The sequence below is a fragment of the Carassius carassius genome, unplaced genomic scaffold, assembly GCF_963082965.1.
Source record: "Carassius carassius unplaced genomic scaffold, fCarCar2.1 SCAFFOLD_66, whole genome shotgun sequence".
In the NCBI taxonomy this organism is placed as follows: Eukaryota; Metazoa; Chordata; class Actinopteri; order Cypriniformes; family Cyprinidae; genus Carassius; species Carassius carassius.
Window position 1 is genome coordinate 111073 of NW_026775001.1, and position 25982 is coordinate 137054.

Genomic DNA, 25982 nt, shown 5'->3' on the forward strand with positions numbered 1-25982 from the left:
CCTGGGTGGGACTGCTGTACAAGGGACTAGTCAGCAAATTCCTTGTAAACGGGCATCTTTCCAAAACTGTGAACATACACAGTGGTGTCCATCAGGGATGTCCTTTATCTCCTCTCCTGTATGTGGCTTGTATCGAGCCACTGGCACAGATCTTGAGAAAGGATAAATGGGTCAAAGGACTGGACGTTCCTGGGACGGGTGGACTGACAGCGACTTGTGCCTTATACATGGACGATGTTACTCTTTTAACCACGGACATTTTATCTATACGAAGAGCACTGGACTTGACTGACTGGTACGGTCGGGCCTCGGGCGCCAAACTCAATAGAAACAAGTCTGAGGCCCAGCTCTTCGGGCCGTGGGGGGACGTGGACACAGGAGGACTTTAAAATTTTAGGTGTTAAATTTGATAAAGAGGGTGGAGGACGGGAAAACTGGACTGACTTGCTAGGGAAAGTTAGGAAAAGACTAGGGTTTTGGGGACTAAGACAGTTGACGATTGAAGGTAAAATTTTTATTTTTAAATATGTGATTTTACCTCTGATTTTACTTGTCTGTTCTGTTTTTAGCCCCCCTCGGTGGTTCCTGGTGAAACTGGAGAGGGCGGTGTTTTACTTCCTGTGGGGGTCCAAGTGGGAGTGCCTGAAGAGGGAGACAGTCAAGAAAAGGCCAGAGAACGTTGGAAAAGGCCTCCCAGACCCCCACCTGTTTTTAGGCAGCTGCTTCACCGCCTTGCACATCAGTTATGCCATGACCCCATCCAAAGAAAACAAGACGGCTGCAATGGCACGATTTTGGATGGGGTCTTACCTAAGAACTTTGAAAATTTTACCAGTAGATTTGAAAACCCCAGTGTCTTTTAACTTGCCTAAAGACTACAGTTTTATAAAAAAGTTTTTAAAGAAATACCTTTTAGAGAGTGAAGATGTCACCATTTAACTAAACACAAGTCTCTCATTTCTGTTGTGCAGGACCGGAAACCGGTGAGTCCAGTTCCGGGCCTCACACTAAGTGGGGCCAAACAAGTTTGAAGGACTTGACGGCACAGAAATTTACCTCGCTCTGGCTCACCCTCAACGTCATCAAGGATGCCATCTGGGCCACCAGAAACCTGCTGGTGGGGAAGCGCGTTACGGTAACCCTCCATGCATGCGAGCTAAAGGTAACATCAAGGCTGCAGGGGTACCGGACGTCGATATTCGGACGGGGGGGCCGGGGTCGCACAGAGAGGGTCCCGGCAGGCACCGACCCTGGCTGCCCGTAGATGCACCCTAACCATTCTGGCTACGGGAACAGCGGGCCAGCGGGCCGGAGGAGAGGGGATCTCCGCTGAGCCCGTAAAGTAGCATCTCATGTCCCTGTTCTGGAGAGTGGGGTGAAGACCGACTTGATGAGGACTCACCCCCGGTCTTGCACAACAGATGGTTTTTTTTAATTGGTTTTTATCCAATAAATTGGTTTTTATGGTGTTTTATCAATGAAATTGGTTTTATTAACATGCATATGAGGCTTGTTTGCTTTTTTAAATTTGTATTTTACTTTTGAAACCGATCGCACCTTTTAAACACACCTCAAATATGGACTTTTAAAAACAAGCAAAACACTGTGGTTTTAATCAAATGTTTTTTAACAATGATTGTTTCTTTCATTTTACCATGTGTATTTATTATATATTATATGGCTTGTTTTAATGTGTGCTTGAAAAGAAAAATGTGTGTGAAAGTAAAAATGCAAATGGAAAAAATGTAACTGTTGACAATAAAACTTTTTCGAAAGAAAAAAAATCTGTTCTTATCAGTTTAATATCTGATACGTCCCCCATCCGGGGACTACATATTAAATGGATTTTTAGATCATGGAGCTGGAGCCGGGGCTTGCTCCGTCCACTCCAAGCATCGGCCTGGTATTGCAGTGTCTCCAGGAACGGTGTGCTTTCCCTTTTTGGGGATTGCCGTTTATTGTGTCGAATAGCAGAACAAGGAATGAGATCTGCCATGCTGTGGTGTATTGCGAACTTTTTTCCTGATGCGCCCTCCTGGGGTCTTGGACTCTTCCACGAACGATGCACCCACCTGAGGTCTTTCACAGACGAGGTGATGCATCGAATCAGGTGTGTTTGGTTAAAGAGAGTCATCTAAAACCGGCGTTGGGAAGCACCGGCCCATGAGCTTGGCAGTTTCCAGGCCAGTAACGGAAGGCACCCGTCCTTCCTTTCCTGGAGGGGGGCTAACCATTGGTGTGGACGGTAGAGACACAAATCATACCTCTGGCTGATCGCCTGGGCCTTCATACTTACCTGGCAAGGGATACACCATGATCAAGAAGGCGGTTCACCCAGGGCGAGGCTTGGCCATTGCACTCCGGCCATGCTGACCCCTGCGAATTCCCCAAATGCGGGAATCTCGACTGCATAATTTATGGTAGTGGGGGACTGCGTTCGCGCACTCCCCTGAAATTGTTGGTGAAACAAAGCAGAAGAGGTTTTTTCCAGGTTTTTTTTTTTTTTGCATTTCAGAATGGGGAGTTCTATCACATGCGAGGTATGTGTTGTGCGCCTGTGAAACAAAGTCAGTCACGCTCTTGAAAAATCGGACCTTGGTGGGTGGTTCAGTTCGAATATAGCACAGACCTTACTTTGAAAGTCGATTGGACTGACTGCAGCCTAGCTGTAGCTGTCTCCATGTTGTTTGATTGTCCTTTTTCAATTGGTATTAATTTTGTTGTCGCTTACAGCGCCACCGAGTGGCCTGTCGCAGCGCCCTTTTTCACCTGGCCTCTGACTGAGCCCCTGCACAGGTGTGCCGATTTGGGTGAAGGGATCTCATTCCTTCCTGGAGTTATAGCCATTCGAGCCATCTCGGACAAGCCACCTTAGCACGTTTTGAGGTCCCCTCGCCAAGGTGAATGGAAATTTCCACTTTTTTGGGATGATTATTGACAGACAGACTCCAGAGAAGCTTTCTGTGCTGCTTTGGGTGGGACTGGGCCAAATACCTGGCGCTAGGTTGCAAAAGAAGGTTTTTGACAAAATCCCAAATACACGAAAATTCTGTGAGCGAAGAGCCAATCTGAGACCTGCGTCTGGTTCGGCTCGAGCCAAGGATTCCCATGACATAAGGCACGTGGCTCTGTGACGAACCGTTTGGGAGTTACGAGCGATGCCGTACTTTCCGTCGCTGCAGTGCCAGTGTCAGGCCGAGAGTGACGAGGCCCGGTGACGTTGCACACAGGGGAGGGTACTACCATCCCCCAGCGTTTTTAGGTCCCCCAGACTTACCAAAGCCGAGATGGGCATCGCCGTGTCCGGCTTCCTCCCCGCTGCGTCTTAGCGGCATCGCTCCTCGGCCTTTTGGCTAAGATCAAGTGCAGCGACGATTGCTATGTCGAGCGGAGATGGTACTTTGCCGACCATGATGGCGTGGTTGAAGAATACTGTACGGATTCAAGTGCTTCAGAATGCTGTCCGGTTTGTAAAGGAAAACTTCAGGAGGGAATTTGTGGTCGTGGACGTCTTGAAAGGAGTCTTCAATGTAGCAGCTTCTTCAGTGTTCTGTCTTCAGGATTTCACAGCACTAGGATTTATGGATCTGACCTTCTTCAATCTAACGGACTGTGTGAGTTTTTTTGAGTCTTGGGGGAAGAAAAAGCACAAGTTGTTGGAAGGATTGAGTTTGCACCCTTTGTTTGCACAGGATTACTTACCTCTCACAGTCCATCTGTATAATCCTTTTGTTGAGGATGTGGAGGTAATGACTTTCCTTGAGAGGCACTGTGAGGTTGTGAAAGGAGGTGAGCGTGTGAGGGATCGGTTTGGGATTTGGACTGGAAAGAGGCGTTTTTTTGTGAAGCTCCGGGTGGATTCAGCGGTCCCTGGAAGCCTGGTTCACCTACCAGGGTCCATTTCCATTGGGCCTAACAGGGGCTTTCTCTACTACCCTGGGCAGCCCGTGTATTGCAGGAGATGTGGTGGAGAAGGACACGTTAAAACAGACTGTGAAGGACAGCGCTGTCGGTTTTGTGGGAAGGCAGACCACGTTGCTTCGGCCTGCCCCGCACCAAAGCTTTGTAGCCTTTGCGGCAAGGCCGATCATCTTTACGTACCTGTCCATCAAGAAACAAATCATATGCGAGCATATTGAAGGAAGGTGATGATCTGCAGGCGGACCTGGATGCCATTCTTAGCAGTCTACCAGCAGAAAGGGAGAGGCATCTTCAACAAGCGACAGGTGCGAGTGATCAGAGAAGTATGAGTGCATCAAGTCAGGAGTGTACTGGTATGAAGGAACAAGTGGATGGAGCCGTGGGGGATCTGAAGTGGAGGATGAATGTAACATACCTCCAGGACCAAACCTTTTGTAAGGTTTTCCGGGTATTATTTGCTGGGTGGTGTAATTTAAAAGGATTCTACCAGTCACATTCTGACTGGTGGGAAGGGGTGAAGGAGAGGATTAGGTTTTTTTTGCAGGGCATGGGGTTTAGCTTTGGGGCAGGCTAAGAGGAATCAAGTGCGTCAATGGACTAAAGAATTGCAAGTTTTATGCTCTCAAGGTCTATTGAGCACTGGTCAAGGGTGGAAGAAAGCCAAACTCTTGCAGGATTCTTTGAATGAACATTATAGAGGAGAAGCACAGAAGTTTGTTGTGCAGTCAGGTGTATGTCAGCGTGTGCTAGATGAAAGGCCTACAAAGTTTTTCTTTTCTACTGTGAAGAGCAGGCAGAAGCGTAGCAGTATGGAATGTTTAAATACAGAGAAGGGTAAGGTCTACTCAGTTGAAGGAATGCTGAAGGCTTCAGTTGCCTTTTATAAGGAGCTGTTTGCGAATAGAAAAGTAAGAGAGTCAACAGCGGAGGGGTTTTTAGAGGATCTGGACAGGACCTTGGATAAAGTGGAGGCAGGCAGGTTAGAGAAGGAGGTCACCTTGAAGGAAGTAGAGGTAGCAATTAAGTCCTTGAAGAGAGGCACGTCTCCAGGTGGTGATGGTCTACCGGCTGAATTTTATCAAGCCTTTTTGCCTTTAGTAGGCACTGAACTGATTAAAGTTTATCAGGAAAGTCTGGAAGTGGGGAAATTGCCTTTGTCTATGAGGAGGGGGTTGGTGACCCTCCTGCATAAGAAAAATAGTAAGGAGGATTTGGCAAATTGGCGGCCAATAACTTTACTTACTACTGATTATAAGATTCTGGCAAAAGTCTTAACCATACGGCTTAAGGGGGTGTTAGATTTGGTGGTTCATCCAGATCAAACTTGTGGGGTCCCAGGAAGATCAGGCAGCCTCAATTTAGTTTTGGTCCGGGACTTAATCAGTTGGGCTGAGCAACGTCAGCTTCCTTTGGCAATCCTGAGCCTTGACCAGGAAAAGGCCTTTGATAGGGTTAGCCATTCTTTTTTGTGGTCAGTGTTGGAGAAGCTTGGGTTTGGCCCAGGGTTCATAGCCTGGGTCCAGCTTTTGTATAGTGAGGCTTTCAGTCAGATTAGGATAAACGGGTTCTATTCTGAACCAGTGAAACAGTTGGGTGGTGTGAGGCAAGGGTGTCCTTTGTCACCCTTGTGTTATATACTGTCTTTAGAGCCTCTGATTAGTCGACTACGATTAAAAGCAGCTTTGACTGGCGTAGTAATGCCAGGTGGAGGAGGGTTAAGGCCAAAAGTGTTAGCTTACGCAGATGATATGACAGTCTTTTTGACCACTGAAAAAGATTTTGTAGTGACAGGAGATATTTTGCATAGTTTTTCAGAAGCCACAGGTGCCAAGATAAACGTCAGTAAATCTTCAGTGATGTTTGTAGGACGGTGGAGTAAGAGGACTGTGGTTCCAGGAGGGTATACCTTGTGTCAGGATGGCATTAAAATTTTGGGTGTTCGCTTTTTCAAGGTGAATAGTGCACAACAAAATTGGGAGGGGCTGTTGGAATCTTTACAGTCTAAAGTAAGCCGGTGGAGTGTTAGGGATCTGTCACTATGGGGTAGAGTACAGGTAGTGAAGGCAGATGTGTTGCCCAGTATTAACTATCTGGCTTATGTTTTTCCCCTACCTTTTTGGCAGGGGAGGAGAATGGAGAAGTTGATTTTTTCTTTTATTTGGAGAGGGAGGACTGAGTTAGTATCAAGAGCGCAGATGTTTCGTCCTCTGGGTGAGGGAGGCAGAGGGGTGCCATGCCTCCCTTGGAAGGTTACGGCTTTGTTTATTGCTTTTGCAGCTCGCCTAGTGGTACAGGCTCTAGAGCATAAAGCACATGTGTTGGCTCACTTTTGGTTGGGCTGGCCTTTGAGGCATTTAACAGGGTGGAGTAATAGGGTACCTTGGTCACTGGATAGGCCTGAACATTATAAAGTGGCGGCAGACATCATTAAAGGGAATCCTTGGTGCTTGGAAGAGTCACTGTTGTTAAATCATAGGAAGCTGTATGATAGGTTGAAGGAGAGCTCTGTTAAGGAAGCTAGAGAGGCAGGGCCTCCAATTGAAGTGAACTGGTTGTCCTTGCAACCAGATTATTTGGTAGGGAGGTGTAAGGATGTGAACTGGTTGGCAGCATTAGGGAGGCTTCCAGTACGGGAGCGTTTATATAGGCATGGTCAGGGCAGATCTCCTTTGTGCCCAGTGGGTTGCGGGGAAGAAGAGACAATTGAGCACGCCTTGTGGTCATGTCCAGGAGCAGTGGCTTTATGGAAAGCAGTCACTGGCTGGTGGAGAGAGTGGGGAGGACCATTGATTACCCGGGACTTAGTGTTGTATGGAGTAGGGTTGGGAAATATAGAGAACAATCAGAGAAGAGTAGTATGGGTTACTATCTCAGAAGGGAAGCGTATCTTATGGGACTGGCGACTAAGGTGCCTGAGGAAGCAGTTGCCTGGTTTAGAACCTCAAAAGTTATTTTCAACACTTTTGGCTAGTTTGGTGAAAGAGGTAAATGGGTATAAGGTCGTTCATGGGGAGGAGGGGATGAGGGCTGTATGGGGGGGGCTCCCTCGGGTAGGGGTGGGATAAAGTCTTGGGTTTTAAAAATTTAGTACTGGTTATGAGGTTCTGATTGTAATGTGTCTGATTGTAATCTTCCCTTTATGAAATGATTTTTGAGTTCGGAATGATTTTTTAGTTCTGTAGGCTTGGGACATGTATGTTCAGAAAATATGTATGCCTTTGTTGCAAGTGATTAATTTGTAAATTTGTATGAGTGTATGGATTTAATAAAAAAATAAAAAAATCTGTTCTTATCAGTTTAATATCTGATACGTCCCCCATCCGGGGACTACATATTAAATGGATTTTTAGATCACGGAGCTGGAGCCGGGGCTTGCTCCGCCCACTCCAAGCATCGGCCTGGTATTGCAGTGTCTCCAGGAACGGTGTGCTTTCCCTTTTTGGGGATTGCCGTTTATTGTGTCGAATAGCAGAACAAGGAATGAGATCTGCCATGCTGTGGTGTATTGCGAACTTTTTTCCTGATGCGCCCTCCTGGGGTCTTGGACTCTTCCATGAACGATGCACCCACCTGAGGTCTTTTACAGACGAGGTGATGCATCGAATCAGGTGTGTTTGGTTAAAGAGAGTCATCTAAAACCTGCGTTGGGAAGCACCGGCCCATGAGCTTGGCAGTTTCCAGGCCAGTAACGGAAGGCACCCGTCCTTCCTTTCCTGGAGGGGGGCTAACCGTTGGTGTGGACGGTAGAGACGCAAATCATACCTCTGGCTAACCGCCTGGGCCTTCATACTTACCTGGCAGGGGAGACACCATGATCAAGAAGGCGGTTCACCCAGGGCGAGGCTTGCCCATTGCACTCCGGCCATGCTGACCTCTGCGAATTCCCCAAATGCGGGAATCTCGACTGCATAATTTATGGTAGTGGGGGACTGCGTTCGCGCTCTCCCCTGAAATTCTTGGTGAAACAAAGCAGAAGAGGTTTTTTCCAGGTTTTTTTTTTTTTTGCGTTTCAGAATGGGGAGTTCTGTCACATGCGAGGTATGTGTTGTGCGCCTGTGAAACAAAGTCAGTTACACTCTTGAAAAATCGGACCCTGGTGGGTGGTTCAGTTCGAATATAGCACAGACCTTACTTTGAAAGTCGATTGGACTGACTGCAGCCTAGCTGTAGCTGTCTCCATGTTGTTTGGTTGTCCTTTTTCAATTGGTATTAATTTTGTTGTCGCTTACAGCGCCACCGAGTGGCCTGTCGCAGCGCCCTTTTTCACCTTGCTTCTGACTGAGCCCCTGCACAGGTGTGCCGATTTGGGTGAAGGGATCTCATTCCTTCCTGGAGTTATAGCCATTCGAGCCATCTCGGACACGCCACGTTAGCACGTTTTGAGGTCCCCTCGCCAAGGTGAATGGAAATTTCCACTTTTTTGGGATGATTATTGACAGGCAGACTCCAGAGAAGCTTTCTGTGCTGCTTTGGGTGGGACTGGGCCAAATACCTGGCGCTAGGTTGCAAAAGAAGGTTTTCGACAAAATCCCAAATACCCGAAAATTTTGTCAGAGCGACGAGCCAATCTGAGACCTGCGTCTGGTTCGGCTCGAGCCAAGGATTCCCATTACATAAGGCACGTGGCTCTGCGACGAACCGTTTGGGAGTTACGAGCGATGCCGTACTTTCCGTCACTGCAGTGCCAGTGTCAGGCCGAGCGTGACGAGTCCCGGTGACGTTGCAGACAGGGGAGGGTACTACCATCCCCCAGCGTTTTTAGGTCCCCCAGACTTACCAAAGCCGAGATGGGCATCGCCGTGTCCGGCTTCCTGCCCGCTGCGTCTTAGCGGCATCGCTTCTCGGCCTTTTGGCTAAGATCACGTACCTTGTCAGACGGTTTAGACTGCGATCGCCTCTTGGAGGTTTCCTGACTCGAGATCTTTTTATATCTTGAGTCACACAACTTCGAGAGGTACATTGAACTCTGCTGCTTCGGGCTCCAACACGTTTTAAGGTAAGGTCTTTTAATTATTTATTTGGTTATTTATTATTGTATTTATTGTTGTTTTAAGTTTCTAGGCTGTTGGTGCCTCCATCATGTCGGCTGCCCGTGCCGGCGTGCGGAGGCACCACAGCGTGCGCTTTTGTTTTAAAGAGGTGAATGGCAAGCTCCTAGGGATGTCACGTCTTGACTTCTCCAGAAAGTCCTTTTTTTTTTGGAGCGTCCATTCAGGTATAAGTTTGAGGGCTCGTGTACGTGGGTTAAGGGGACCTGCGCGCTGACCCCAAAAAAATTTTGACGGATGCGGCGTCGATGTCTGCCGGCCCACGGGAGACCCCTGACCGGCGCAGGAGGATCTGGACCCCCGAGGGGCCCCGCGGAAGCCCACCCAAATTTGAGGCCCCTACATGCCATTCAGCACTTCTCCACAGGGTGGCGCACGGAGCAGTACACCTCAGGTTTAAAACAGTGGCATTTACCCGAATGGGGGGTGTACGATTTTTTTGCCCACGAAACCTATATTTGTCCATTTGACCTTTAAAGTTACAGAATGACCACGGAACCGATGCGGACCCCCATCGGACCCCCAACCCGGGTCCCACGAACCCATTATTTGTCCATTTGACCATTATATTCACACAATGACTGCGGATCATCTGCAGACCCCTTGCGGACCCCCACCCTGGGTCCCACGAACCCCGTATTTGTCCATTTGACCATTATATTCACACAATGACTGCGGATCATCTGCGGACCACTTGCGGACCCCCACCCTGGGTCCCACGAACCCACTATTTGTCCATTTGACCATTATGTTCACACAATGACTGCGGATCATCAGCGGACCACTTGCGGACCCCCACCCTGGGTCCCACGAACCCACTATTTGTCCATTTGACCATTATATTCACGGAATGACCACGGATCACATCCGGAACATTTGCGGACATATCCAAAATTGTGGTGAATGTTAACCAAAATGTCACAGATTTTGCCAAGCTGTAACTCCGCCAAAACGGGGCCAAACTGCACCAAACTCGGGTCAGAGTAAGAACTCCAGAAGGCCTACCGAACACCGCTGCCCCCCCCATCCATAACACCCCGGGGGCGGAGTTATGGCCCCCCACATTTTTGATAGTCAAATGGAAGGAAGAGACCTAGCGACTTGAAACTTGGTGACTTGATAGCCCTCGAAGGGCCCTCTCTGAAGCCACCTCCCCCAAGTCGATAGACCCCCGGGGGCTAGAGATATGGACCCGCAAATGCAAAAAGTCCCAAAATTTGACCGGCCATAACTCACTCGGAAAGAAGGGAAACAACACCAAACTCTGGTCAAAATTAGACCTTTGGGAGCTCTATCCGACGACACCAGCCCCATGTTCCTATGACCCCGGGCGTCCGAGTTACGGCCCCCCAAAATGTGGGATTTGAACCGTTATAACTCAGGAACCGGACCACCCAGGAACTCGAGGGTGGTCGCATACGGTAGGTAATTTCAGCCCCGGGGTCCACCGCTTCGTGGAGATATTAGCAAGAGAATAGTACCATCCACCCCCCTCGCACCTACTCATCCATGCCGGCCAGGGTGCACCCTCCCCGGCTAGAGAAGGCAGCTCGAGGGGGGTGGAAGTCGGAAGAAAATTTTTTTTATGAGGCCTAGAGAAAACAGTTGTACTGTACTCAGGGCACTCAAAGGAATCCATTTTTGTAAGTTTTATCCCATAATACTGTAGAAATATGCATAGAAAAAATGTTGGATTTTGGTTCATTTGCACCACAAATGTTGCAAGTCTTGCAGTATATTAAATAGCAATATTTTTTATTGTCAGTCTATTTCTCAAATCACTTCTAGTCTAATGAACTACACATGGGGCTATTTCATTTGTCACTTAACAGTTACTTTATTTGAAATCTTCCTAATTCCAATTTATCCATAATGTATTGTAAAATACGTTTTATAAAACAAGAGTGCACACTTTGCAGTCTATTTCTCATTCCACTTTTAGTCCAAACAACTTCAAATGGGACTATTTCCTTGGTCACTGACCAGTCTATTTCTCATTCCACTCATAGTCTAATGAACTACATATGGCACTATTTCATGGATCACTTGCCAGTCTATTTCTCATTAATTTTCTAGTCTAATAAACTACATATGGCACTATTTCCTTGATCACTTGCCAGTCTATTTCTCATTCAAAACTTTTAGTCTAATAAACTACAAAAAGTACTATATCCTTGGTCACTTACCAGTCTATTTCTCATTCCTTTTCTAGTCTAATAAACAATACATTTCACTATTTCAGTCTATTTCTCATTCAACTTCTAGTCTAATAATCAGTTTAACTGGTGATGATGATCGGCCTGAATAAATTTGAAATAGAAGTGTATTAATGTGAAAACATATGGCACTATTTCATGGATCACTTGCCAGTCTATTTCTCATTCATTTTTATAGTGTAATAAACTACATATGGCACTATTTCCTTGATCACTTGCCAGTTTATTTCTTATTCAAACTTTTAGTCTAATAAGCTACAAAAAGTACTATTTCCTTGGTCACTTACCAGACTATTTCTCATTCCTTTTCTAGTCTAATAAACAATACATTTCACTATTTCAGTCTATTTCTCATTCAACTTCTAGTCTAATAATCAGTTTAACTGGTGATGATGATCGGCCTGAATAAATTTGAAATAGAAGTGTATTAATGTGAAAACATATGGCACTATTTCATGGATCACTTGCCAGTCTATTTCTCAGTAATTTTATAGTCTAATAAACTACATATGGCACTATTTGCTTGATCCCTTGCCAGTCTATTTCTTATTCAAAACTTTTAGTCTAATAAACTACAAAAAGTACTGTTTCCTTGGTCACTTACCAGTCAATTTCTCATTCCTTTTCTAGTCTAATAAACAATACATTTCACTATTTCAGTCTATTTCTCATTCAACTTCTAGTCTAATAATCAGTTTAACTGGTTATGATGATCGGCCTGAATACATTTGAAATAGAAGTGTATTAATGTGAAAACATATGGCACTATTTCATGGATCACTTGCCAGTCTATTTCTCATTCATTTCATAGTCTAATAAACTACATATGGCACTATTTCCTTGATCACTTGCCAGTCTATTTCTTATTCAAAACTTTTAGTCTAATAAACTACAAAAAGTACTATTTCCTTGGTCACTTACCAGTCTATTTCTCATTCCTTTTCTAGTCTAATAAACAATACATTTCACTATTTCAGTCTATTTCTCATTCAACTTCTAGTCTAATAATCAGTTTAACTGGTGATGATGATCGGCCTGAATAAGTTTGAAATAGAAGTGTATTAATGTGAAAACATATGGCACTATTTCATGGATCACTTGCCAGTCTATTTCTCATTCATTTTTATAGTCTAATAAACTACATATGGCACTATTTCCTTGATCACTTGCCAGTTTATTTCTTATGCAAACTTTTAGTCTAATAAGCTACAAAAAGTACTATTTCCTTGGTCACTTACCAGACTATTTCTCATTCCTTTTCTAGTCTAATAAACAATACATTTCACTATTTCAGTCTATTTCTCATTCAACTTCTAGTCTAATAATCAGTTTAACTGGTGATGATGATCGGCCTGAATAAATTTGAAATAGAAGTGTATTAATGTGAAAACATATGGCACTATTTCATGGATCACTTGCCAGTCTATTTCTCAGTAATTTTATAGTCTAATAAACTACATATGGCACTATTTGCCTGATCCCTTGCCAGTCTATTTCTTATTCAAAACTTTTAGTCTAATAAACTACAAAAAGTACTATTTCCTTAGTCACTTACCAGTCAATTTCTCATTCCTTTTCTAGTCTAATAAACAATACATTTCACTATTTCAGTCTATTTCTCATTCAACTTCTAGTCTAATAATCAGTTTAACTGGTTATGATGATCGGCCTGAATACATTTGAAATAGAAGTGTATTTATGTGAAAACATCCTAATTTCAAGTTATTCAAAATATAGTAAAATATGTTTTTATTAAACATTTTATGTATAGAAATACTATATATTTATTATGTATTTATTACATATACCTTTTTATTTACACACACAATATATAAATATGTTTAAATTATTTTTATTACATGTAATATATATGTGTGTGTGTGTGTGTGTGTGTGTGTGTGTGTGTGTGTGTGTGTGTGTGTGTGTGTGTGAGTGTGTGTGAGTGTGTGTAAAGTAATGACACCTTAATTCAATTTCAAATATTTATTGAACTTTTTGTTTTGCAGACATTGTAAAGTCAAAATCAAAAATGCCTCAAAGTTCTGTACAAAAAAACACAATATATAAAAAGTATAATAGGAAACATGCATTATATAAGAAAAATAAAATAAATAAATAAACATGTTCAGAAAGATTCAGAGCAAACTGACATTAACCTTAACTATAACTATTTACAAAAAAAAGAAAAAAGAAAAAAGAAAAATGGAACAGGCTATCAAAACAAATAAAAAGATAACCTTACTTTTTTATCGTAGAAATAAAAGCAGTAGAACAATTATCATAAAAAATATCAAAACAAACAATTTAAATAGCTACATAAATTATTTACGGGATTTTTTTTTAAATTTCTCCAGTCTCTTTTTTTACTTGCTGCACCAGCTTTTTAGACGCTATTTCCTGTGGTGATTTAAGTGGGGAGTTCTTCACCATCAGTCTGCGTCTGAGGACCATCTTCATTAATGTGCTTCTTTCCTTATAGAAATAATAAGAAAGGCAAAGTGTTAGTGAACATGTCTACTTGTCACAAACAGTTAAACCAATCCATGGGAAATTGTACTTACTGAAGCAGATTTCCCAGACTTCTGGCCTTCTTCGGCATCGGGAGGGCTGTCGGAGAGCGTTGGGCTGGTGGATGAGGACTTTTCCTCAGCTGGCATCTTGTGGGGTTTTGTCGTCTTTCTTCTCTTGGCACCTTGCTGCCTTGGACTATCAGCTTCCTCACCCACCACAGCTGTATCAAAGAGGCGACGGTGTTCTGCTGCCTGCTTTGCATTAAGGTTGAGGGCATAAAACCTGTCAGCTGTGGTGGTGTCGTGGCACATGAACTGTGCCACTTTGTGCCTATCTTCCGGGCAGTGAGTTTTCTTTGCCTTTTTGGAGAGAGAACAGCATAGGCAAAGAGTTAGAAAAAAACACACCAGAAACTCATAAAGCCGGGACAAGTACAGGAATGCTTACATGGGTGGCGATGGCAGTCCTCACATCAGTAAATGTGGGTGTGCCTGGTAACCCCATGCTCGCCCACGCATCCTGAAAATACTTGTTCAAGTTTTTGCAGGAGCTGGCCTTTGAGGTAAAGAAGAAGTAGTTTGCAACTCGTCCCCCTACCAAGTTGGACCGGAGTGAAAGGAATTCCTCAAGCCACCCATACTCCTCCTGGTCCAGGGCCAGCTGGGCTGCACCAAAGGCCTGGTTGGTCTTGTGGGCTGATATCTTTAGAAACAGTGTGAAGTGGCATAAGCTGAGTTTTATTTTAAAGAAAACCATGTGGACAACGAGAGACAGAGAGAAAGAGAACCACTCACATTAATGACAAAGTGGCCTTCTGTAGCTGTCGCACGGGCATCCTCCACCTCTTTAATTGTTAAATTTTGGAACACCCCTCCGTGGTGACCATAAATGCTGGCCCAGTAAGTGGTGAGGTGTCCATAAAAAGACCATTGGTCCTTTTTCTCAGGACTAGTCTTCAGACGATCTTCACAGAAAAAAAGAGAAGCATAAAGGATCACATTGATCGCCAAATAATGAGAGGAGAAAGGATTCAAAAACTTACCCAGAATCTCAGAAATAATTTTTTTGGCAGAGTCCCGGCAAGCTCGCAGTGTGGCTTTAGGGATCAGGCGGGCCTCCTTGGCTTGTTTTACAGCCAGCTCGTGGACTGCCACGCTGCGCTTTACTGGGCGGGTCAAGTTCTGGATTTCCCTCCTAATCCCAATGAAAGCCACACGGGAGAGCCGGCATGTGGGCGGCGGGGTCTCATTAAGATATTTGAGGAACTGTGCCACATTTTTTAGGTAATGGTGCAGAGTTGGCTCTGCAATGTTGCATTTCCTTAAAAAAGACAGCCAGGACCGGACCTTTGCCCTGTTGTCCAAAAACATCAAGCTGGCCAGATTGGTCTGGCCAGCTGACATATATGAAATAAAATTTTTTATTCTAAAAATCTTTGAGGACACATTATTTATTAATTTCGGAGTGGGGTTGATGCCCTCCCAGTGGGCCCTGGACTCCTCAATGAGCTGATCTGCAAAAAGAAAGCACAAGAGAAGGACCAGGTGAGTCAGGTCGATAACATAGAGGTAAACACTAACAAACATTATTATTATTATTATTATATTAAATTAAATTAAATTAAATATATAATAAACTATATTATACATATATATATATATATATATATATATATATACATACATAATATGTGTGTGCATATGTATAATTATATTACTATAATTTTCTAGTCTAATAAACTACAAATGGTACTATTTCCTTCGTCACTTATCAGTCTATTTCTCATTTCCCTTGTAGTCTAACAAACTATAAATGGGGCTATTTCCTTGGTTCACTTACCAGTCTATTTCTAATTCAACTTCTAGTCTAATCAACAACAAATGAGATTATTTCCTTGGTTCACTTACCAGTCTATTTCTCAGGTAACTTCTAGTCTAATAATCTACAAATAGGAGATTTATTAATGAAAGTTATTGTATGGTGTTATCAAAGTGACAAGTGTCATACTCACTTAGGGCTGGCACGTGGTCCGGAAAGGGGTATGGTGCATCGGAGGAGTGGGCCTTCTTTGAAGGCCCGGCGACCTCCTCCTCGGGTCCTGTGGCTGGCTCTGCCTCAGGCCTGGTGGCTGGCTCTTCATCTAGTCTGTCAACCTGCGACTCTGAGCACTCCTCCTCCCCAGGGCTGTTGAGGGCCGATAGCAGACTATGTGTTGCCCGTGCAACCTGCCTAGAGGGGGTGGGATTTGACCGCTTCCTCAGCTGCCGGTACCGCCGTGAGAAGCTCTCCCAGAAGCAATGGATAGGAGAAGCTTGCGCTCCTTCACATTCCGCACCTTGTGAAAAACACGAAGGTGTTGGCTTAGCTGATTATAGCCACGAAAGCACAAGGGACAGTCGTCCAAAGCCATATCTACTTTTGTTAAAACACTAAAGGATGAATAGCAAAAGGATGAATGCAAGGGACACTGCCCAAGCATTGGTTACTTATATAACTTTTTAGGTCCCATTTGTAGTCTGTTAATACAACTTTGAGTCTAATACATTAGAGAGCACAATTTGCAGTCTATTTCTCATTACACTTCTAGTTTAATAAACTACAAATTTGACTATTCCTTTGATTCACTCACCAGTCTATTTTCCATTCTTTTTCTAGTCTAATAAACTACAAATGGGACTATTCCCTTGGATCACTTACCAGTCTATTTCTCATTCAACTTCTAGTCTAATAAACTACAAATAGTACTATTTCCTTGGTCACCTACCAGTCTAGTTCTCATTCATTTTCTAGTCTGATAAACTACAAATATGACTATTTCCTTGATTCAGTTACCAGTCTATTTTTCATACCACCTCTAGTCTAAGAAACTACAAATGGAACTATTTTCTTGGTCACTTACCAGTCTATTTGTCATTCCACTTTTAGTCTAATAAACTGTAAATTACCTTGGTCCCTTACCAGTCTATTTCCCATTCATTTTCTAGTCTAATGACTAATGACATCCACCCCCCTCGCACCTACTCATCCATGCCGGCCAGGGTGCACCCTCCCCGGCTAGAGAAGGCAGCTTGAGGGGGGTGGAAGTCGGAAGAAAATTTTTTTATGAGGCCTAGAGAAAACACTTGTACTGCACTCAGGGCACTCAGGGAATCCATTTTAGTAAGTTTTATCCCATTATACTGTAGAAATATGCATAGAAAAACGTCAGACCAGGGGGCCGTCTATCCGACGACACTAGCCCCATGTCCCTATGACCCCGGGGGTCAAAACGGCCAAAACGGGGCCAAACTGCACCAAACTCAGGACGGAGTAAGACCTCCAGAAGGCCTACCGAACACCGCTGTCCCCCCATCCATAACACCCCGGGGGGCGAATTTATGGCCCCCCACATTTTTGATAGTCAAATGGAAGGAAGAGACCTAGCGACTTGAAACTCGGTGACTTGATAGCCCTCAAAGGGCCCTCTCTGAAGCCACCTCCCACAAGTCGATAGACCCCGGGGGCCAGAGATACGGGCCCGCAAATGCAAAAAGTCCCAAAATTTGACCGGCCATAACTCACCCAAAGAGAGGGGAAAAAACACCAAACTCTGGTCAAAATTAGACCTTTGGGAGCTCTATCCGACGACACTAGCCCCATGTCCCTATGACCCCGGGGGTCCGAGTTACGGCCCCCCAAAATGTGGAATTTGAACCGTTATAACTCAGGAACTGGACCACCCAGGAACTCGAGGATGGTCGCATACGGTAGGCCCCTCGACCCCTAGGGATCCCCCGAATTTAGCAAAAAAATAGTACCGTCCACCCCCCTCGTACCTACTCATCCATGCCGGCCAGGGTGCACGCTCCCTGGCTAGAAAAGGCAGCTCGAGGGGGGTGGAAGTCGGAAGAAATTTTTTTATGAGGCCTAGAGAAAACAGTTGTACTGTACTCAGGGCACTCAGAGGAATCCATTTTTGTAAGTTTTATCCCATAATACTGTAGAATTTGCATAAAAATGAGCGTTGAATTTTGGCACACATGTGCACCACATGTGGTGCGTATCTCACTTTTCATTAAATAGCAACTGTATTTGCAACAAGGAATGAGATCTGCCATGCAGTGGTGTATTGCGAACTTTTTTCCTGATGCGCCCTCCTGGGGTCTTGGACTCTTCCACGAATGATGCACCCACCTGAGGTCTTTCACAGACGAGGTGATGCACCGAATCAGGTGTGTTTGGTTAAAGAGAGTCATCTAAAACCGGCGTTGGGAAGCCCCGGCCCATGAGCTTGGCAGTTTCCAGGCCAGTAACGGAAGGCACCCATCCTTCCTTTCCTGGAGGGGGGCTAACCGTTGGTGTGGACGGTAGAGACGCAAATCATACCTCTGGCTGACCGCCTGGGCCTTCATACTTACCTGGCAGGGGAGACACCATGATCAAGAAGGCGGTTCACCCAGGGCGAGGCTTGCCCATTGCACTCCGGCCATGCTGACCCCTGCGAATTCCCCAAATGCGGGAATCTCGACTGCATAATTTATGGTAGTGGGGGACTGCGTTCGCGCTCTCCCCTGAAATTGTTGGTGAAACAAAGCAGAAGAGGTTTTTTTTGCGTTTTGCGTTTTTTTTTGCATTTCAGAATGGGGAGTTCTGTCACATGCGAGGTATGTGTTGTGCGCCTGTGAAACAAAGTCAGTTACGCTCTTGAAAAATCGGACCCTGGTGGGTGGTTCAGTTCGAATATAGCACAGACCTTACTTTGAAAGTCGATTGGACTGACTGCAGCCTAGCTGTAGCTGTCTCCATGTTGTTTGGTTGTCCTTTTTCAATTGGTATTAATTTTGTTGTCGCTTACAGCGCCACCGAGTGGCCTGTCGCAGCGCCCTTTTTCACCTGGCCTCTGACTGAGCCCCTGCACAGGTGTGCCGATTTGGGTGAAGGGATCTCATTCCTTCCTGGAGTTATAGCCATTCGAGCCATCTCGGACACGCCACCTTAGCACGTTTTGAGGTCCCCTCGCCAAGGTGAATGGAAATTTCCACTTTTTTGGGATGATTATTGACAGGCAGACTCCAAAGAAGCTTTCTGTGCTGCTTTGGGTGGGACTGGGCCAAATACCTGGCGGCGCTAGGTTGCAAAAGAAGGTTTTCGACAAAATCCCAAATCCCCGAAATTCCGTCAGAGCGACGAGCCAATCTGAGACCTGCGTCTGGTTCGGCTCGAGCCAAGGATTCCCATGACATAAGGCACGTGGCTCTGCGACGAACCGTTTGGGAATTACGAGCGATGCCGTACTTTCCGTCGCTGCAGTGCCAGCGTCAGGCCGAGCGTGACGAGGCCCGGTGACGTTGCAGACAGGGGAGGGTACTACCATCCCCCAGCGTTTTTAGGTCCCCCAGACTTACCAAAGCCGAGATGGGCATCGCCGTGTCCGGCTTCCTCCCCGCTGCGTCTTAGCGGCATCGCTTCACGGCCTTTTGGCTAAGATCACATATCTTGTCGGACGGTTGAGACTGCGATCGCCTCTTGGAGGTTTCCTGACTAGAGATCTTTTTATATCTTGAGTAACACAACTTCGAGAGGTACATTGAACTCTGCTGCTTCGGGCTAAAACAAGTTTTAAGGTAAGGTATTTTAATTATTTATTTGGTTATTTATTATTGTATTTATTGTTGTTTTAAGTTTTTAGAATGTTGGTGCCTCCACCATGTCGGCTGCCCCTGCCGGCGTGCGGAGGCACCACAGCGTGCGTTTTTTATTCAGGCAGGTTGAGGGGAAGCTCCTTGGAATGTCCCGTATAGCTGATCCAAAAGACCTTAGCTTTTAGATCTGATGACCTGAATTGTTTGATGACTCTGCCCTTGAACAAAGGATTTGATGTCAGTTTTAAAACCGCTTCCCTGCTTAATGACTTTTGGCAAAGGTTTGATTCAGTTAAAGCCCAGTTCTCCATGTTCACTGTCGAGAAACTTTCTGATAACACACTTAAAACTGTGATTGTAAGGATGTTCAATGAAACAGTGACTGGAGATGATATTTATGTTTGGTTGGGTAGATTTTGCACTGTTCGAGGCCAGCCTGTCAAAGTGTTAGATGAAGATGGCATTTGGACATGCTCCTGGCGAATTCCCATTAAACAATGGAAAGACGCTGGGGGCTACCAGGGCCTGAAACATCTGCCTTCCATGATTGTGCTCGGAGAGAGCAGAGGCTACATACCAAACTCTGCAGGAAGGGTTGCAGGTTTGGTCATCTCGCTGAAGCATGCCAAGAGTTAGTATGTGGGAAGTGTATAGAAATTGGTCACAGTTTGATTATTGTACCAATTTCAGACGGTGCAATCTTTGTGGAGAAACAAACCACCTCTACAGAGACTGCCCTAAAAGTTTTGCCAACAAGCTCAAAATGGCCACCCCACATGGGCAACAAACGAATGAACAAAGGAAAGAGGAGGCGGTCCCTGAGGTTTTGGCGGGAATTTCAAATTCCCAGCCGGCCTCAGGGATTGGGCAGGAAGGAGGAAGTGGGACGGCCACAGGGGCGGAGGCAACGGAACAGGAAATGGTCATGGAGGGAGAGGAAAGTGAGGAAAATACCAATTCCTCACTAGTAACAGTTTCGGATGGGGTGCAGGAATCTACCGGGAGTGAGACAGAGTGTTCACTCCCTAACGCTCAGGTGCAAAAAAGACCTGCGGGGTCTCCTCTGATTGTAACGGAGGAGAAAAAATCTAGGGCAGCATATAAGCTTGATAGTATCGATTCGGTAGATCTGGAGCGCATGTGGCCCCTAGAGTCCCCTAATGAGGTATCCTTTTTGCACATTAAGCTAACAGCATCGTCGCCAAAAGAGCCACAAGAGGTTTCCTCTGTGGCCTCTGAAGCGACAGGCATTTGCCCTCCTGATCCCAGCTCGTCTGAGGAAAAGGAAAGGCAAATGCAACAAGATATAACATGATTTTAATCGTATCTTTGTAGTCTTTTTACTGTCTTCTGTTTTAAATGTCTTATACCTTTTTAACCCTACTGCTCATGGCCCTCACCATCTCTACTATCAATGTAAGAAGTGTGAGGTCCACCATTAGAGCACAGAGTATTTTGTCCCTTTTAAAATCTTTTAAGTCAGATTTGTTTTTATTACAAGAGTGTTCTCTGCCCTTTTTAACTAGGTACAAGAAAATGGAGGAGCTATGGTCCGCAGGAGCCTCCATATGGAGCGGATCAAATTTTAACAAAAATGACGGAGTTGCGGTTTTAATTAATAATCCTAACATCTTGGTGAAGGGCAGCACTGTGGTGAGGCAAGGCCGGGCACTTTTAGTAAATCTGACCTTTTTAGACAGGGATTTTAATGTTCTTAATGTATATGGTTTTACGGAAAAGAATGAAAGATATGAGCTTTTAGAAGACTTGCAACCCCACATGCTAGGTAGGGCCCCCCTAATGGTAGCAGGGGATTTTAATTGTGTTTTATCCAAAACAGACAGGAAAAGGGTAGGGGAGGATTTTAGAGTGGACAAAACGTCGGTGTTATTGCAGGGTTTAGTCAGAGATTTTAATTTAGTCGACTGTTTTAAAATTTTGCATCAAAGAGAGGAGGGCTTCACCTGGTTCAGTGGTGATAGTACCAAAGCCTCTCGAATCGACTACGTTTTTACAAGGGACTGCCCGCCGACCGATGCTACATTAACCCCCCTCTTTTTCTCTGATCACATAATGCTGTCTTGCACCCTTTCACTGCCCATGGGTGTGACGGTAGGGGGAGGGCTGTGGAAGCTGAACTGTTCCCTGTTGGAAGACAAGGATATAGTTTTAGAATATAGGGAACAGTTCAGCCAATGGCAGACCCTCCAAGACTTTTACGATACACGTGCACAGTGGTGGGAGATGGTAAAGGACCGGACAAGACAGTTTTTTAGAAAGATAGGGAAAGAAAAGAAGAGTAGGGAAAAGAAACGCATGTTGGGGTTGCAGAAAAGACTACAAAGGTATTTTAATCTTTTAAATAATGGTTTTGATTTTATCGACGAAATTCAGGAAGTAAAAAAAGAAATGTCAGTTTTAGCCAATATAAAAAGTAAAGGGGTCCTTTTAAGAAGTAAAGAGAGAGAAATAGAAAAAGGCGAAAAGTGTACCAGATATTTTTTTAAGAAAATAATAACAAGGGGTGGGGGGTTAACCAGGGTTAAAACAGGGGATAGGGAGGTTAACACAACAAAAGAGATTTTAGAGGATGTGGAAAAATTTTATGGGGCATTATATAGTTTTAAAAAGGTACACTTTGACACTGCAAAAGAAGTTTTAAATTTTATTGAGGAAAGGGTTGACTGTCAAAATGAGATTTTAACCCAAGATTTTAACATCTTAGAAATCCAAAAAGCACTTGGAGGTTTTAAGAAGGGGAAGTCCCCAGGAGTGGATGGACTTCCCCTAGAGTTTTATCTAACATTTTGGGACATTTTAGGACAAGAGCTTTTGACAGTTTTTAAAGAGTTTGAGACCCTCGACATACTTCCAGACAGTTTTAGAATAGGGATAGTTTCTTTACTTCACAAAAAAGGTGACCGGACTGACTTAAAAAACTGGAGACCCATAACACTTTTAAATTTTGATTATAAACTTTTTAGCAAAATTTTAGCAACACGCATGTCAACGGCTTTAGAGGACGTGATTCACCCGGATCAAGCTTGTTCTGTGCCCGGAAGAAAGATAACAGACAGCCTAGTACTGATCAGAGACGCCATCTGTTATGCGAGAGACAGAAATATTCGGCTAGTAGTCCTAAATTTAGACTTTGAAAAAGCATTTGACCGAGTCTCGCACCAGTACCTTTTTCAGGTACTGCAAAAAATGGGTTTTCCAACAAAGAGGTTTGTAGCCTGGGTGGGACTGCTGTACAAGGGACTAGTCAGCAAATTCCTTGTAAACGGGCATCTTTCCAAAACTGTGAACATACACAGTGGTGTCCATCAGGGATGTCCTTTATCTCCTCTCCTGTATGTGGCTTGTATCGAGCCACTGGCACAGATCTTGAGAAAGGATAAATGGGTCAAAGGACTGGACGTTCCTGGGACGGGTGGACTGACAGCGACTTGTGCCTTATACATGGACGATGTTACTCTTTTAACCACGGACATTTTATCTATACGAAGAGCACTGGACTTGACTGACTGGTACGGTCGGGCCTCGGGCGCCAAACTCAATAGAAACAAGTCTGAGGCCCAGCTCTTCGGGCCGTGGGGGGACGTGGACACAGGAGGACTTTAAAATTTTAGGTGTTAAATTTGATAAAGAGGGTGGAGGACGGGAAAACTGGACTGACTTGCTAGGGAAAGTTAGGAAAAGACTAGGGTTTTGGGGACTAAGACAGTTGACGATTGAAGGTAAAATTTTTATTTTTAAATATGTGATTTTACCTCTGATTTTACTTGTCTGTTCTGTTTTTAGCCCCCCTCGGTGGTTCCTGGTGAAACTGGAGAGGGCGGTGTTTTACTTCCTGTGGGGGTCCAAGTGGGAGTGCCTGAAGAGGGAGACAGTCAAGAAAAGGCCAGAGAACGTTGGAAAAGGCCTCCCAGACCCCCACCTGTTTTTAGGCAGCCGCTTCACCGCCTTGCACATCAGTTATGCCATGACCCCATCCAAAGAAAACAAGACGGCTGCAATGGCGCGATTTTGGATGGGGTCTTCCTAAGAACTTTGAAAATTTTACCAGTAGATTTGAAAACCCCAGTGTCTTTTAACTTGCCTAAAGACTACAGTTTTATAAAAAAGTTTTTAAAGAAATACCTTTTAGAGAGTGAAGATGTCACCATTTAACTAAACACAAGTCTCTCATTTCTGTTGTGCAGGACCGGAAACCGGTGAGTCCAGTTCCGGGCCTCACACTAAGTGAGGCCAAACAAGTTTGAAGGACTTGACGGCACAGAAATTTACCTCGCTCTGGCTCACCCTCAACGTCATCAAGGATGCCATCTGGGCCACCAGAAACCTGCTGGTGGGGAAGCGCGTTACGGTAACCCTCCATGCATGCGAGCTAAAGGTAACATCAAGGCTGCAGGGGTACCGGACGACGATATTCGGACGGGGGGGCCGGGGTCGCACAGAGAGGGTCCCGGCAGGCACCGACCCTGGCTGCCCGTAGATGCACCCTAACCATTCTGGCTACGGGAACAGCGGGCCAGCGGGCCGGAGGAGAGGGGATCTCCGCTGAGCCCGTAAAGTAGCATCTCATGTCCCTGTTCTGGAGAGTGGGGTGAAGACCGACTTGATGAGGACTCACCCCCGGTCTTGCACAACAGATGTTTTTTTTTATTGGTTTTTATCCAATAAATTGTTTTTTATGGTGTTTTATCAATGAAATTGGTTTTATTAACATGCATATGAGGCTTGTTTGCTTTTTTAAATTTGTATTTTACTTTTGAAACCGATCGCACCTTTTAAACACACCTCAAATATGGACTTTTAAAAACAAGCAAAACACTGTGGTTTTAATCAAATGTTTTTTAACAATGATTGTTTCTTTCATTTTACCATGTGTATTTATTATATATTATATGGCTTGTTTTAATGTGTGCTTGAAAAGAAAAATGTGTGTGAAAGTAAAAATGCAAATGGAAAAAATGTAACTGTTGACAATAAAACCTTTTCGAAAGAAAAAAAATCTGTTCTTATCAATGTCAATGTCACCTTTATTTATATAGCGCTTTAAACAAAATACATTGCGTCAAAGCAACTGAACAACATTTATTAGGAAAACAGTGTCAATAATGCAAAAATGATAGTTAAAGGCAGTTCATCATTGGATTCAGTTATGTCATCTCTGTTCAGTTAAATAGTGTCTGTGCATTTATTTGCAATCAAGTCAATGATGTCGCTGTAGATGAAGTGTCCCCAACTAAGCAAGCCAGAGGCGACAGCGGCAAGGAACCGAAACTCCATCGGTGACAGAATGGAGAAAAAAAAACCTTGGGAGAAACCAGGCTCAGTTGGGGGGCCAGTTCTACTCTGACCAGACGAAACCAGTAGTTCAATTCCAGGCTGCAGCAAAGTCAAATTGTGCAGAAGAATCATCTGTTTCCTGTGGTCTTGTCCTGGTGCTCCTCTGAGACAAGGTCTTTACAGGGGATCTGTATCTGGGGATCTAGTTGTCCTGGTCTCCGCTGTCTTTCATGGATGTAGAGGTCCTTTCTAGGTGCTGATCCACCATCTGGTCTGGATACGTACTGGATCCGGGTGACTGCAGTGACCCTCTGATCTGGACACAGACTGGATCTGGTGGCCACGGTGACCTCGGAACAAGAGAGAAACAGACAAATATTAGCGTAGATGCCATTCTTCTAATGATGTAGCAAGTACATAGATTGTTATGGGAAGTGTATCCGGTTCCGGTTTACCTAATTAATGCAGCCTAAAAATCCTTTAACGGATTTGGATAATAAAAGCATATTCGTTTGTTATGTGTATGCCAGGTTAAAGAGATGGGTCTTTAATCTAGATTTAAACTGCAAGAGTGTGTCTGCCTCCCGAACAATGTTAGGTAGGTTATTCCAGAGTTTGGGCGCCAAATAGGAAAAGGATCTGCCGCCTGCAGTTGATTTTGATATTCTAGGTATTATCAAATTGCCTGAGTTTTGAGAACGTAGCGGACGTAGAGGGTTATAATTTAAAAGGAGCTCATTCAAATACTGAGGAGCTAAACCATTCAGGGCTTTATAAGTAATAAGCAATATTTTAAAATCTATGCGATGCTTGATAGGGAGCCAGTGCAGTGTTGACAGGACCGGGCTAATATGGTCATACTTCCTGGTTCTAGTAAGAACTCTTGCTGCTGCATTTTGGACTAGCTGTAGTTTGTTTACTAAGCGTGCAGAACAACCACCCAATAAAGCATTACAATAATCTAACCTTGAGGTCATAAATGCGTGGATTAACATTTCTGCATTTGACATTGAGAGCATAGGCCGTAATTTAGATATATTTTTGAGATGGAAAAATGCAGTTTTACAAATGCTAGAAACGTGGCTTTCTAAGGAAAGATTGCGATCAAGTAGCACACCTAGGTTCCTAACTGATGATGAAGAATTGACAGAGCAACCATCAAGTCTTAGACAGTGTTCTAGGTTATTACAAGCAGAGTTTTTAGGCCCTATAATTAACACCTCTGTTTTTTCAGAATTTAGCAGTAAGAAATTACTCGTCATCCAGTTTTTTATATCGACTATGCAATCCATTAGTTTTTCAAATTGGTGTGTTTCACCGGGCCGCGAAGAAATATAGAGCTGAGTATCATCAGCATAACAGTGAAAGCT

At 44.4% G+C, this 25982-nt stretch overlaps 3 non-coding genes and 2 pseudogenes across 3 annotated transcripts; all 5 read left to right on the forward strand.

Moving 5' to 3' along the window:
* Window positions 1-1760: 1760 nt before the first annotated feature.
* Window positions 1761-1937, forward strand: LOC132134073 (U2 spliceosomal RNA; annotated as a pseudogene).
* A 351-nt stretch (window positions 1938-2288) lies between these two features.
* LOC132134124 (U1 spliceosomal RNA) lies at window positions 2289-2452 on the forward strand. Its single transcript, XR_009429388.1, has one exon. It is a non-coding gene; the product is annotated as a U1 spliceosomal RNA (small nuclear RNA).
* Window positions 2453-7177: 4725 nt separating this feature from the next.
* On the forward strand, window positions 7178-7356 carry LOC132134079 (U2 spliceosomal RNA; annotated as a pseudogene).
* Window positions 7357-7707: 351 nt separating this feature from the next.
* On the forward strand, window positions 7708-7871 carry LOC132134117 (U1 spliceosomal RNA). Its single transcript, XR_009429381.1, has one exon. It is a non-coding gene; the product is annotated as a U1 spliceosomal RNA (small nuclear RNA).
* Window positions 7872-18085: 10214 nt separating this feature from the next.
* LOC132134141 (U1 spliceosomal RNA) lies at window positions 18086-18249 on the forward strand. Its single transcript, XR_009429405.1, has one exon. It is a non-coding gene; the product is annotated as a U1 spliceosomal RNA (small nuclear RNA).
* Window positions 18250-25982: the final 7733 nt, after the last annotated feature.